We start from the raw sequence: 12694 nt of genomic DNA, 5'->3' as shown, positions 1-12694 counted from the left end.
CACCTTTACTCTTTGTAACCCTGACAACACAAATGAAGAAGCATTTTCTTGATTCTCTCTCTCTCCCTCCTTAGGCAGTGCTTGAATTAGGCTGTGGGTGGCAAATATTAATTAATCACACTAACTGTGTGACAACCTCCAGTGCAAGAATTATATGGGGAGGGGAGAGGGGGAGAGGGGTGGCTTTTGTGCCTGCAGTCAGTGTCGTGCCCATCTCCCTCAATCTGTGCCTCTCCCCTAACCTGTCTCTGAGTCATCCTGCTGGAAAAATTGAAGATTGTCTGTGTGTGTTTGTTTCTGTGTGTTTGTTTGTTTGTGTGTGTGTGTGTGTGTGTGTGGGAGGGGGGGGGAGGTGCTTCCAAAAAAGTTGCTCAGAAATGTGTGTGTGAGTGTGAAACTTGTGCATACGAAGAGGAAACAGAGGAGCACAAGTTCATCTCCTGTTGCACTTTCTCTCTCCCTCTCTTGCTCTCTCTGATATTCAGACTCCAAAGATGACTGAAAGCTTGTGGACAATGTGGCTGTGAAACAAGCTAATGGTCCACAGGTTCAAAGGGTGATAGGTTGACAGAAATGTGGTACCACCACAGCAGCAGCAGCAGTACCACAGCCTCTGGATAATTAAAAGGGCCCAATCATCAACAATGAAGGGCCTCGACTCGGGTTTAATGGCAACCATATGAAAGCCAGAGTTAGAGTCGTGCAGGAGGGCCCAGATAAATCTGCAGTAAATGATGGGCTGCATTGTTAACGCTACATGACAGCAGCCAGAGAAGTGCCATTGATCAGAGGTGTGTGTGTGTGTCTATGTTTGTGTGGGTGTGTGTGTGTGTGTGTGTGCGTGCGCGCACAGGGGGTGTGCATTCGTGTGTGTATGTGTGTGAATGTGGGTATGTTTGTGCACAGTACACATATGTTTGTTTGTTTGTGTGTGTGTTTGTGTGTCTGTATTCAGTGGGAGTTGCAGGGATTGGCCAGGGTGGGGATGGGGGGCTAATTATGATGACTGCAGGTTTTTCCGCCTCACCCCAAACCTGTGTTTATTAGGGAATTCATCACCGCCACGGACAGGGCCCCGGGCTACACGGCCACGCTATCCGTCACAGTCTCGCAGCCTTGTGTGCCTACAGTAGCCTAGGTGTGGAGGCTCCATGCCTTTCTCACACACACTGCCACGACTCTCCCCTTGGCACAAGCTGCTGCGCCATTACCGCCGGTGTCAGAAGATACATGCTACTATATGAGCCAGATAATATTAAATACTCTTCCTAAACATTTTGCTCTACGAGGCATGTGGTATTAAATGCCAATTCCAAACACACCATTTTGATGCTAAATGAACCTTAACTTGGCCATTTTTAAAAGAAATCATCTCATATAGAGGCTCCCCTTCTTCAGATTGCTGTGATCAGTGAAGGCAAAACCACAGGGTGAAGCTTCATATAATGTGAGCAGTCATGTATGAACACAGCATTCATTACACATTTATAGCATTATTTGAATCGTTATTGGCAGTTGTTATTTTCACCTGTGACTAGTGATCATAGTTGAATAGTGGCAAGCAAATTCTATCTCTTATGTTGTTTACCGTCTTTCTTTGGCAGGCACCTTCACCTTTTCTGTGTGAGCATGAATACACATAGGCTTTTTTGTGTGAGTATGAATACACATAGGCTGTTTTTTGTGTGAGTATGAATACACATAGGCTTTTTTGTGTGAGTATGAATACACATAGGCTGTTTTCTGTGTGAGTATGAATACACATAGGCGGTTTTTTGTGTGAGTATGAATACACATAGGCTTTTTTGTGTGAGTATGAATACACATAGGCTGTTTTCTGTGTGAGTATGAATACACATAGGCGGTTTTTTGTGTGAGTATGAATACACATAGGCTGTTTTTTGTGTGAGTATGAATACACATAGGCTTTTTTGTGTGCCTCTCATCCTGCTCAAGCATCAACAACTGAGCAAGGTGTTTATTGAGCGCTAAATATGCGCATGGCTTGCTTCAACAGGAAACTGATGTGCTGATGTAATTTCTGCGAAAATTGCATCAATGTTCAATTCCACGTCCCCCTATGTACTTGTGAGTGCACAGTCAGAGAATATTCACAAGTATCCTAAACCTCTAAAGACCTTTGCCATATTTAAATAACCATGGACATGACTGAGGCTGCCCTGCTTACAAGTCTGTTACTAGGAGATGCACACATTCTGTTGATCCAAATGTGTCTTCAGTGGGGGGAAAAACAGCACAGTCAGTCCAATGGAGGATTTTAGTGGCCCGGTTACGGTGCGGTTAGCCTCATCTGCATGACACTCTGACTGTGTGAAGCCATTCTGTGATAGTCACATGCCAGTCGTCACATCTCGCTGGGCACTATGCTGTGACTGGCAAATGCCATCTTAGCTTCTCTTCCCATTATGCACTCACAGACACACACACACACACACACACACTTCCACTCTCCTTTTCTCTCTCTCTTGCTCTCTGTCTCTCTTTCACACACACACACACACACCTCTTTCCCTCTCCCTTTCTCTCTTGCTCTCTCTCTCACACACACACACCTCTTTCCCTCTCCCTTTCTCTCTTGCTCTCTCTCTCTCACACACACACACACACACACACCTCTTTCCCACTCCCTTTCTCTCTTGCTCTCTCACACACACACACACACGCCTCTTTCCCTCTCCCTTTCTCTCTCTCTCTCCCTCACACACACACAGAGAGAGAGAGAGAGAGAGAGAAAGACAGTGGGCTATTGGTAAAGGGGGCATTTCCATGAGATTGCCTTCCGGGAGTGGAGCAGAGCCAGCGTTGTGCTCCGATAATGGCGGCCTGTGTTTGTCGATCTTAAGCAGCCAGCCAGGCTAAAGCGCATCACCTGCCTCCATGTGCCTCCCGCCCAGCGCTTGCGATCAGCAGGAATTCCGAGGGTGTCCTCTCTAGAGGGGCGAGGCTCACCAGTGAGTGAGAAGCTCATTACCCCGGCCTCGGTTTGTTCCGAGGCTCCCGCGTGAATAATGAGGCTATTACGGAGATGTAAGCCATAGGATAAGAGAATGCGTGATGCATGCATGTACACACACACACACAAACATTTGTCTCCAAATAATGATTTACAGAAATACTCACACACAATTATTAACAAATGCCTCAAGATGAAGCATCACTTTGTACATTACTTGTGTGGTTTTACCCTTGCATTAACATAACATATTTGTGAGATTTCGGCACTATACAAGACAGGTTCTTGTACTTTTCTAAATGTTTGTTTAACAAACACACCTCTGTCAAAATTCTATTTTGTCTTTATGCCTATAGGAGTATTTTGTGCAACTTTGAGGAAAATAATGACAAGCTGAAGAATTTGATACAGACGGCTCTTTAGAGGTCCATGTCCACTTGTGTCATGATTACAAACAGATGGCTTAGGCAGATGTTTAGCTCTTTTCAAGGGGGTGGTTGTGTAATCACGTTAATGATGCAGTAAGGCACATTTGTTTATGATTGCCATGCAGAGGGTCTCATTGCAATAAAGGCCAAACTTAATCCAGATACTTTGGCTGTGAAAAATCATCACTGGGTGTCTTCGTTCGCTTTTGATTTCCAACGGGTGTAACCAGAAGTGAAATTAAACTTAAAGTGGTACATTAACTCTACCGAATCTATTTGGAAGTAGAGCTATCATATCCTTCTTGTAAATTAAGGTTTCAAACACAGTTGTTGACTCTAGATACAAGTCCATGTTGTTTAATACTGATGCTGCAGGCATTGGTTTGTTCAACAGGCAGTACTCCCAACCATACTTCTCTGTCTGTCATAATATTAAGCCTGCCCGCTATGCCGAATAAGCGCTGCGGTTGTAACTGGTTCCTGGGTTTTCAGTGATTTTGAAATGGCTGTGAATTGAAGAATTGCCAGAAGGTTCTGCAGAGCAAGATAAAATGAAATCGCTATTTCATCTAGGTTCAACCAGGCGTTTTTTTTTATATGCAACTGTGCCTTTTTCCCTTTGATTGTTTTTGCACAAATATCAGTGTCATAACACACAGAAAAGACATTACAAAAACATGAATTTGACTTTCATGCAATGTCCTGAAGTATGAGAGTTTGAAGTCCAACAACAAATTGCAAAACTACAATAAAACAACGCAACTTCTGAATCATATAGAAGTTTAGATTTTTGAGTTTTGACATTTTGCCTACAGGCTAACAACTTCATTTTGTAACTTTATGAACTGGACTAGTGGTCTACTTAGAGATACAGTCTGCACTTCAAATCCCTACGCTCTTTGTGTAAGCCAAATTAATCATGCAGTTTCTTTAGTCCTTGCCTTACCAAAGAAACAGGGGCCGGTTCCCCGATAACGCTCACTCTTAGCGCGCTAAGAAGACTCAAAAGATAAATCTTACCAACGTTGTTTATGTTCCTAAGTGTGTTCCCCGAAGTGTCCCTTAGGAAGCTTCTTAACACGTTGCCTCTTACGTTTGACGTTACAAAGGAGCTGTCCCAAGTGAAGGTGCTGAATTAGTTGGCATCGATTGCTCAGAAATCGATTTTCCACTTCACGCCAAGGTGCATGACGGCGTTAAGAAAGACAACACGTTCTATGCAAATGAAACATTCCTCAAATTATTCCAGTAACTTTTATTTTAACATAGTTTCAATTATCAGAAAAATATAAACTATTAATTAAATTATCAAATTGTCAGTAATAGCCTATGTTCATACGATATGTTGTGACGGGTAGACTAACCGGGTAGGCCTCGCTAATCATCCACCCTTCTATCCCGTTAGGTCACTTGTGCCGCTTATTGACATGGGTTTAACAACTTATGTAATTATGTAATACACTTTTATATTAATGGTAAGGTACCTTACAATTACAATTTATTGGCAAGCAGCTGCAGTTACTTCTGTTTAATACGGTATTGATTGCCATTGGTTAATGTTTTCAATAAAAAGCAATCTACAATGAACAAAGAGAGAGTTAGATAGCCTACAGAATGGTGGGGAAGCAACCGTAAAAAAAGGGCACCAAGCTTCTCGTCAGAGGAACTTGAAGTTTTGCTGGACGAGGTGAGCTTGCACAAGGTGACACTGTTTTTAAGCTTTCGGCCAGCGCCGTATTTGATTCAATAAAAGGACACGTTGGATCGCTGCCATAGTTGGTCGCTTCTGGACACCACCATGCTTACCCATTTATAGATCGTAATCATTTAGAGGCAAATTCTTTGCCAGCTTTTAATTATCAAAAGTGATTGCCAATTTGAACGCTTTAATGACATTACGAAATAGGCTAATTAGGTCTACCAACATATTAATACTGATACCAAATAAAGTAAACTTCATAAATAGGCCTATATCCAATGTGAACATATTTTATTATTAGTCTTAAAATGTCCATAACATAAAATCATCGTTGAGCCACAACATTGTCAACATACTGTACCATAGTTTGACTACTGCGCTGCACTGATTTCTAAAGACTGCTGCACAGTGGCGGCGACTAGCGTCTTGAGCTCAAACGACGCTAAGGAAGAGCTTACGAATGGTCCAGACCAACCTTACGAAAGTGTGACTTACAGAAGATATACTTAGCGTACGAACGTGTCGGGAATCGTGCCATAACGTTAAGAGAGAGGTTAATTAAGGGATAATGTATTGTCCGCCGGTAATTATCAGAAAATAAGTCCCGACAGGAAGAACAGAACCCCGACGCGCAGCGGAGGGGTTTTGCTTCGACCTGAAGGGACTTATTTTCTGATAATTTCCGGCGGACAATACATTATCCCGCTTATTACACGGCTACTTGCCAAAACGAGAAAAGAAACCTAACGCAATGGGTCTTTAAAATTATTTTGCTACCGTTTCGTGTCTTCTGCTGACAAAATAAATAGTTCGCCACACAGATAGAGCTTGACAGTTTCAGGTGTTGCGTGGCAACGTCTTACTAGCTTACTCTCGCCAAAGATTCTATAGTTAACTATCAACCGTCTCTGCTTTCCCTTTCAATGAAATTCCATTGCAATAAGCGAACAGACGTCTTGCGGAGGGATATGAAAGACGTTAATCAACCCATTGCCATTGACAGCGGTGATTATATACTTTGCCGGTGATTTATGTAGATTTAACATAGGCCCGAACGTTGGGAAGGCCCATTCATGTGAATGGAACTTTCTGCCGCACTCTGAAGAGCCGTGTAATAAGGAATAGGTTAAGAACTACTTAGCGATAAGAACGTTTTGGGGAATCGGCCCGTCAGATCTCTGGCATTTTGTCTGAACATTTTTGACTATGCTGTAATGTATGTGTGGAGAATTAATGTGTTTATTATTATAATGCAACAATACATCATATTAATCAGTATTTTGCTGCATGAATAGTCAGTAATCAGGACATTAGCATCAAAGTACAGTCTTTGAGTACGATAATTAATAAGGTTTGCTTACTATTTGTTAGCTGACTAGGCTGTAAAATTATATGTCCAAAGAGAAACAAACTAGGGTTATGTTAGACTACAAAAACAAAATTGTGCCTACAGTACTTGCAAATTTAGTTTGAAATGTTTGACTTTGTGTATTTGTTCTTAATACCATACAGGTTATTTTTGATGATGTTGTGTGAAACATTAGCGACTATGAATGACATACTTAATACCTACCCTTCATCATGACTTTCATACACTGCCTGGTAAAAAAAGGTCACCTCCGGGATTTAACTAAGCAAATAGGTAAGAGCCTCCCTGTGGAGGCAGTGCTATGATCTTAGGTTGCTGCAGTTGGTCAGGTCTAGGTTTAGCAATGTTATGTGCCCAAAGAATGACGCCAGCTGCATGACTACCTTATGCTGAATGACCAGGTTATTCCATCAATGGATTTTTTCTTCCCTGATGGCACGGGCAAAATCCAAGATGACAATGCCAGGATTCATCGGGATCAAATTGTGAAAGAGGTTCAGGGAGCATGAGACATAATTTTCACACATGGATTGACCACCACAGAGTCCAGACCTTAACCCCATTGAGAATCTTTGGGATGTACTGGAGAAGACTGCGCAGTGGTCCGAATCTCCCTTCAATACAAGATCTTGGTGAAAAATTAATGCAATGCTGGACGGAAATACGTGTTGTGACATTGCAGAAGCTTGTGGAAATGATGCCACCGCGAATGCATGCCGTAATCAAAGCTAAAGGTGGTCCATCAAAATATTATGTGTGTGTGACCTTTCCTTTGGCCAGGCAGTGTATTATAGTTTGTCCTCCAGGTGCTGCACCAGGCAACTGTTTTTGAAAGACAGTAGCCAGATAATGTCATGTTGGTCATTGCACTGGTTTTACCAAATGCAGTTGTTAAAGCCTAGTGGCACCTGTTGTCTACATGCTTCCAAATTTGTAACGGCTATAATCGATCATCATTTCCCACATTAGCAGACCAATCCCAGTAGGCCTACAAACAATGCTAAAACCTGGTTGGTGCTTGCATTTTTTTCTCTTGTATTTCCCTCATGAGCAAATGGAAGAATCAGTAATGCATGCTGAAATCAATCAAATAAAAAAGTTTAAAAGATTTTTTTCATCAGTGGACGACATGCAAGTCCTTTGCAATTCCAAGATCTTTGTGCACAGTGCATAATGAAAGTGAGTCTTTTACATGACTGCCAGTCTCCTTTTCAGTATGACTTTGCCATTTACATTAATCTGATTATGTGGCTTTAAGGTAGAACCACTACAAAGACATCCTCTATACTGTATTCCCCAACAGTTCTCAATAAAATTGCAGAGCTGTACTCAAAGCTGCCATATTGTTCAGGCACCACAAAAGTTTTAAGTTCACTCAACTAGTTTCCCAGTTATTGATTATTTTGACAAGATTAGCTCTTAGTATATGAGTAGAACTGACCAAGGAGGTATTAGGAACTGACCCCCTTAACTAATTTCTTTCAAGAGTGGATTGAAATTACGTCTGACGTAATAAAGACGTGCAACTTCATTGGTTAGGTTCATATCAACATGGCAAATAACCTAATAAACTACACAAACCAACATAAACCAATAAAAAAATCGGAAATCCTAATGAATGGTGAATTAACTAGTCTACGATCGATTGTGGCAGTTGTAAATTGATACACTTTGACATCGTAGGCCTAAGACTAATTGTTTGCAAGGACTGCTGCGCACCCGGATGTAGGCAGGCAAGCTGCAAGCAATCAGTGAGATGATCCATCAATCATCATCAGACTGCAAGCCTTATAGCCTCTACTACACAAAGGTAAGAACGCGCCTTAATGAAGGTGTAGGCCTACTTTGTTTATTTATTTGTGTACCGTCTTCCAGCGGGCAGACCTCAGCTAAAGTGTAGGCTATGTAAGAGAGACCTTTTGCGGGCTAGCTGCATTTTAGCGAGTTAACTAAAGTTTGTTGTCTGAGCTGTCAGCCAGCCAGCCAGCCAGCTTGTTGTTGCACTACTTTAGTGGAAACTGGACAGACAAACAGTATGGTTTAGCATTACCAACGATCCTTTTATCAACCGTTTCTGGTGTGGCCTACTTTGGCCGCGCAGGTTAGACACCAAAGCAACGTTTCATAAGTTGGAAATCAAACACATGACACGCACAAACAGGCAGCGCACTTTTAAACATTTTATTAGTAGCCTGCCATAAGCTATATGGTTCGCATTAGCTGCTAGCCTATGTAATGCAAAGTAACACTGCAGGGTAATTCTTCAACTATGATACTTTTCTTGTCCTTGGAAGAAATAAAAATATTTAGGCTACTTTTGTTTTTGGTGGTGGAAATGACATGGTGACGTGGTGGAAATGGCATTGCCCTAAAAACACAGTTTATTTGCTTCATAGTAGGCCTACTATCTAGTAGAACAAAACATCATAATTACATAACATATGGCAGGGACGCATTTTTTTGTTTTAAATCTTAATGCTTTTAAATCTTACATTTGTCTATGTATATCATGTCATCTCCACCACACTTTGTCATTTCCATCACAACACATATTTTAAGTTAAACATGTAAAAATAATACAACATTTCTGGAAAATTAATTAATTGAATATTTTGGCTGATATGTGTAATATTTAATAAAAAACATTTGGAACAGTAGATGTTATTTTTGCTTGAAAACACACGTTTTGTTGTGTTTTGGAAACATGTGATTGGGCAGTCGTGGCCTACTGGTTAGGGCTTCGGACTTGTAACCGGAGGGTTGCCGACCAGTAGGAACGGCTGAAGTGCCCTTGAGCAAGGCACCTAACCCCTCACTGCTCCCCGAGCGTGGCTGTAGCAGGCAGCTCACTGCATTGGGATTAGTGTGTGCTTCACCTTACTGTGTGTTCACTGTGTATTGAGTGTGTTTCACTAATTCATGGATTGGAATAAATGCGAGACCAAATTTCCCTCACGGGATCAAAAGAGTATATACTGGAAATGACAGACTTTTGGAATAAAATGTCAAAAATATATATTATTCAAGTGAAATCTTTACAGCCACTATTAGGGCAAGTTTCTAGAAAGAGTAGATAATTAAACCATGCAAAAAGATTTTTACTGAAAGATGTTACATTTTCTGAAAATTACCAGGTCAAAGAGTACCATAGTTGAAGAATAACCCTGCAGCAATAGAATATGTCTTATATTAACATCAATTCCAGTTTTGTTAACACGGATAGGAAGCCAAGTTGTAGCTCCGAACTTACTGACAATAGCCTAAGCATGATCAATGGCAACATCCGACTCTGATAGGCCTGCCTATACAGAGAGATGAAGAGACTGTCTGACTGACTTTTGTTCAAAAAAGTGCAAGGAACCACCATCACACCATGGTAAGTGATAACTTACTTGTCCTCCATTTACTAGTGTCACAATGTAGCCAACGTGTAGCCTATATTACTATAAGTTATAGGGATATTTTGTAAGCATTTATTTACCAATGAGAATAGCCTAGCCTAATGTTTTCCTTTTGCATCTCTCCAAAGGGATACAAAGGCTAGGGTTGAGTGATGTTTTTGTATCAAAGAAGGGATGACACCTTAAGACTTATTTTATGTGGCATTTTCAAAATGTGTTGGCTATGCAGGTCATGTGACACCTCTTCCGAGACACAGGCTCAGTTACTTTGCCATTGTTATGACCGCCGCGCAGCATTGTTTTTCGTTTTGATCTGTAGCCCCCCCCGCTGGACTGGACCCCCCGAAAGGAGGGTAGGGCAGACACAGTTTTCTGTGAATATCTCGAGAACCGTAGGGTTTAGGAGGACCTTTTTTTTTTGTATGTTGATCTCAAGGGGCCATGTCAACCCATTCCATAACCATTCATTTCATGTATAGCGCCACCTAGTTAAACACAAAAAAGTAAAAATGAGGTGTTGTAATCGCAGGTATCTGTGACCTAACATAGTCAAAACTGCACGAAATTGGAAGTGTAGGATGATTATGACACCCTCTGTATGCACGCCAAGTTTCGTGGAATTCCGTTCATGGGGGGCCACACAATAAATTAATTTATGTTACTATACACCAACTGGCCTGTAGGTGGCCGGAGACAGTTTTCTGTGAATATCTCGAGAACCAGAGGGCCTAGGAGGTCCACCTTTTTTATGTATGTTGGTCTTAAGGGGGCATGTCAACCCATCCCATTACCACTTATTTCATGTATAGCGCCACCTAGTTAAAAATTAAAAAGCAATAAATTAGGTGTTTTCATCACAATATCTCTGGCTGACAAGGTCAAAACTGCACGAAATTAAAAGTGTAGGGTCATTATGACACCCTCCGTATGCATGCCAAGTTTTGTGTACTTTCGTTCAAGGGGGGCCTTACAATAAAATAATGTATGTGTACATTTAGTGACATACACCAACAAGGATTCCCGGGACACTGAAAGACCGGGGTACACAAAACTTGGTGGGCATGTAACCCCACATGGATAGCATGGAACCGTCGTTTTTCGTTTTGATCTGTAGCCCCCCCGCTGGACTGGACCCCCCGAAAGGAGGGTAGGGCAGACACAGTTCTCTGTGAATATCTTGAGAACTGTAGGGACTAGGATGACCATTTTTTTCCGTATGTTTGCCTCCAGGGGTCATGTTAACCCATTTCATGTACACACATGTGCACAAACAGATACACACACACACACATACATTCACAGTAATCATACGTATGACACATACTCACACAGACATATGTACGCTTGCATGCACAGGCACATACGCAGGCACACACACACACACATAACATAAACATGTACATGCACACAATTCAAGAATTTCTTAGGAATTATGAACAGGCAAGATGGAGGTGCGGTTGTATAAAATGAATTTTACATGTGAAATCTATGAACTAATCATGTTTTGGTACTTGTTGTCTAGCAGATATCAGTGAGAATTGAGTGTGGATAATGCAATTTAGTGAGACAATTAGAATCATATAGGCCTTTCAGCGTGATTTATTTTTGTGGAAAAAATGTGCTGGACTGGGCGGCGGTTATATTTTGTACCGCTCTGCTGTACATCTAGTTAGTTAAATCACAGTCAGTTTTCAAGGGGCAGCCCATTACCATGCATACACCACTCATGCATTTGCTCATTCCAGTCTATTAATGCAGTGTTTTTCAACCACTGTGCCGGGGCACACTAGTGTGCCGTGAGAGATCAACACGTGTGCCGCAAAAAATTACCCAAATGTCACTCACTGGTCCAGAAAAACAACTGTTGCATCAAAGAATTTATAACCACATGCTCTCACTGATTGTATGATTGCCCTATTTGTGGTATGCAGGCATTGTACAACGGGGGCCCCATATCCAGTATTCACAGAATCATCACATCCAGTTCATAACAACAATTAAATTAGATATAGTGACCTACAAATGAAACAGAGGGCGCTTGTTTTATTTAGCAGGTCTTGCATAGAAGCCATAATAAGGCCATATCTGTGTATTATTTGAAGTTTTAGGCTATGGTATGTTTATTTTTTTTTCACACAGGATGTTAGTGTGTCGTGGGACATTTTAAGTGTCAAAAGTGTGCCGTGGCACAAAAAAGGTTGAAAAACACTGTATTAATGCACTGAACATTCATCTCTCACGATTTCATAGAAAGAGAGAGCAAGAGGTTGCATATCAGGAGCGTGAAGGAATTAATCTTGTATTTACATGTAGATGTTGCATTTACAGCAGAAGGAAAATTACTCTGCAGGCCCTTCCCATCTTCCTGTGGGAAGATGGATTTTTTAAGACCTGGAATGTAAGTTTTTGATTAAATTGTGTGTCCTCTTTCACTCTTTCTTCTTTTTTTACTTTGTCTTCTCTATATATCTCTATTTCTATTCAGCCCTCTCTGATACTACCTTGCAGCCAAAAGACAACAACCACAACCATCTTTCTAGCCACCAGAATAGCAATTAAATCATACTACAGTAATTCACCAAGAATGTCATATTTGGGAATTTTACCTTAACTTTTCATTCACTGGTATTTCATATTATATTAAATACACATGTAGTGTTTTTCATTGACTACTCTACTCATTAACTAATTACTGTCATGTTCTTCAGGCAGAAGAAATTGACCTGCCAGACTTCTCCGATGCAGCTGTAGCTATTCTCACTGTCTCGGGTGATACAGACTCCCTTGTGAAGTTTGGTCCTGCTATCCATTCTATAGTTCTTG

Source organism: Alosa pseudoharengus, unplaced genomic scaffold (genome assembly GCF_046254945.1).
Source record: "Alosa pseudoharengus isolate Yale_2024_CS ecotype anadromous, Long Island Sound unplaced genomic scaffold, YU_APseudo_1.1 YU_APseudo_1.1_scf_11, whole genome shotgun sequence".
Classification (NCBI taxonomy): domain Eukaryota; kingdom Metazoa; phylum Chordata; class Actinopteri; order Clupeiformes; family Clupeidae; genus Alosa; species Alosa pseudoharengus.
Note: the sequence above shows the minus strand (reverse complement) of the source record.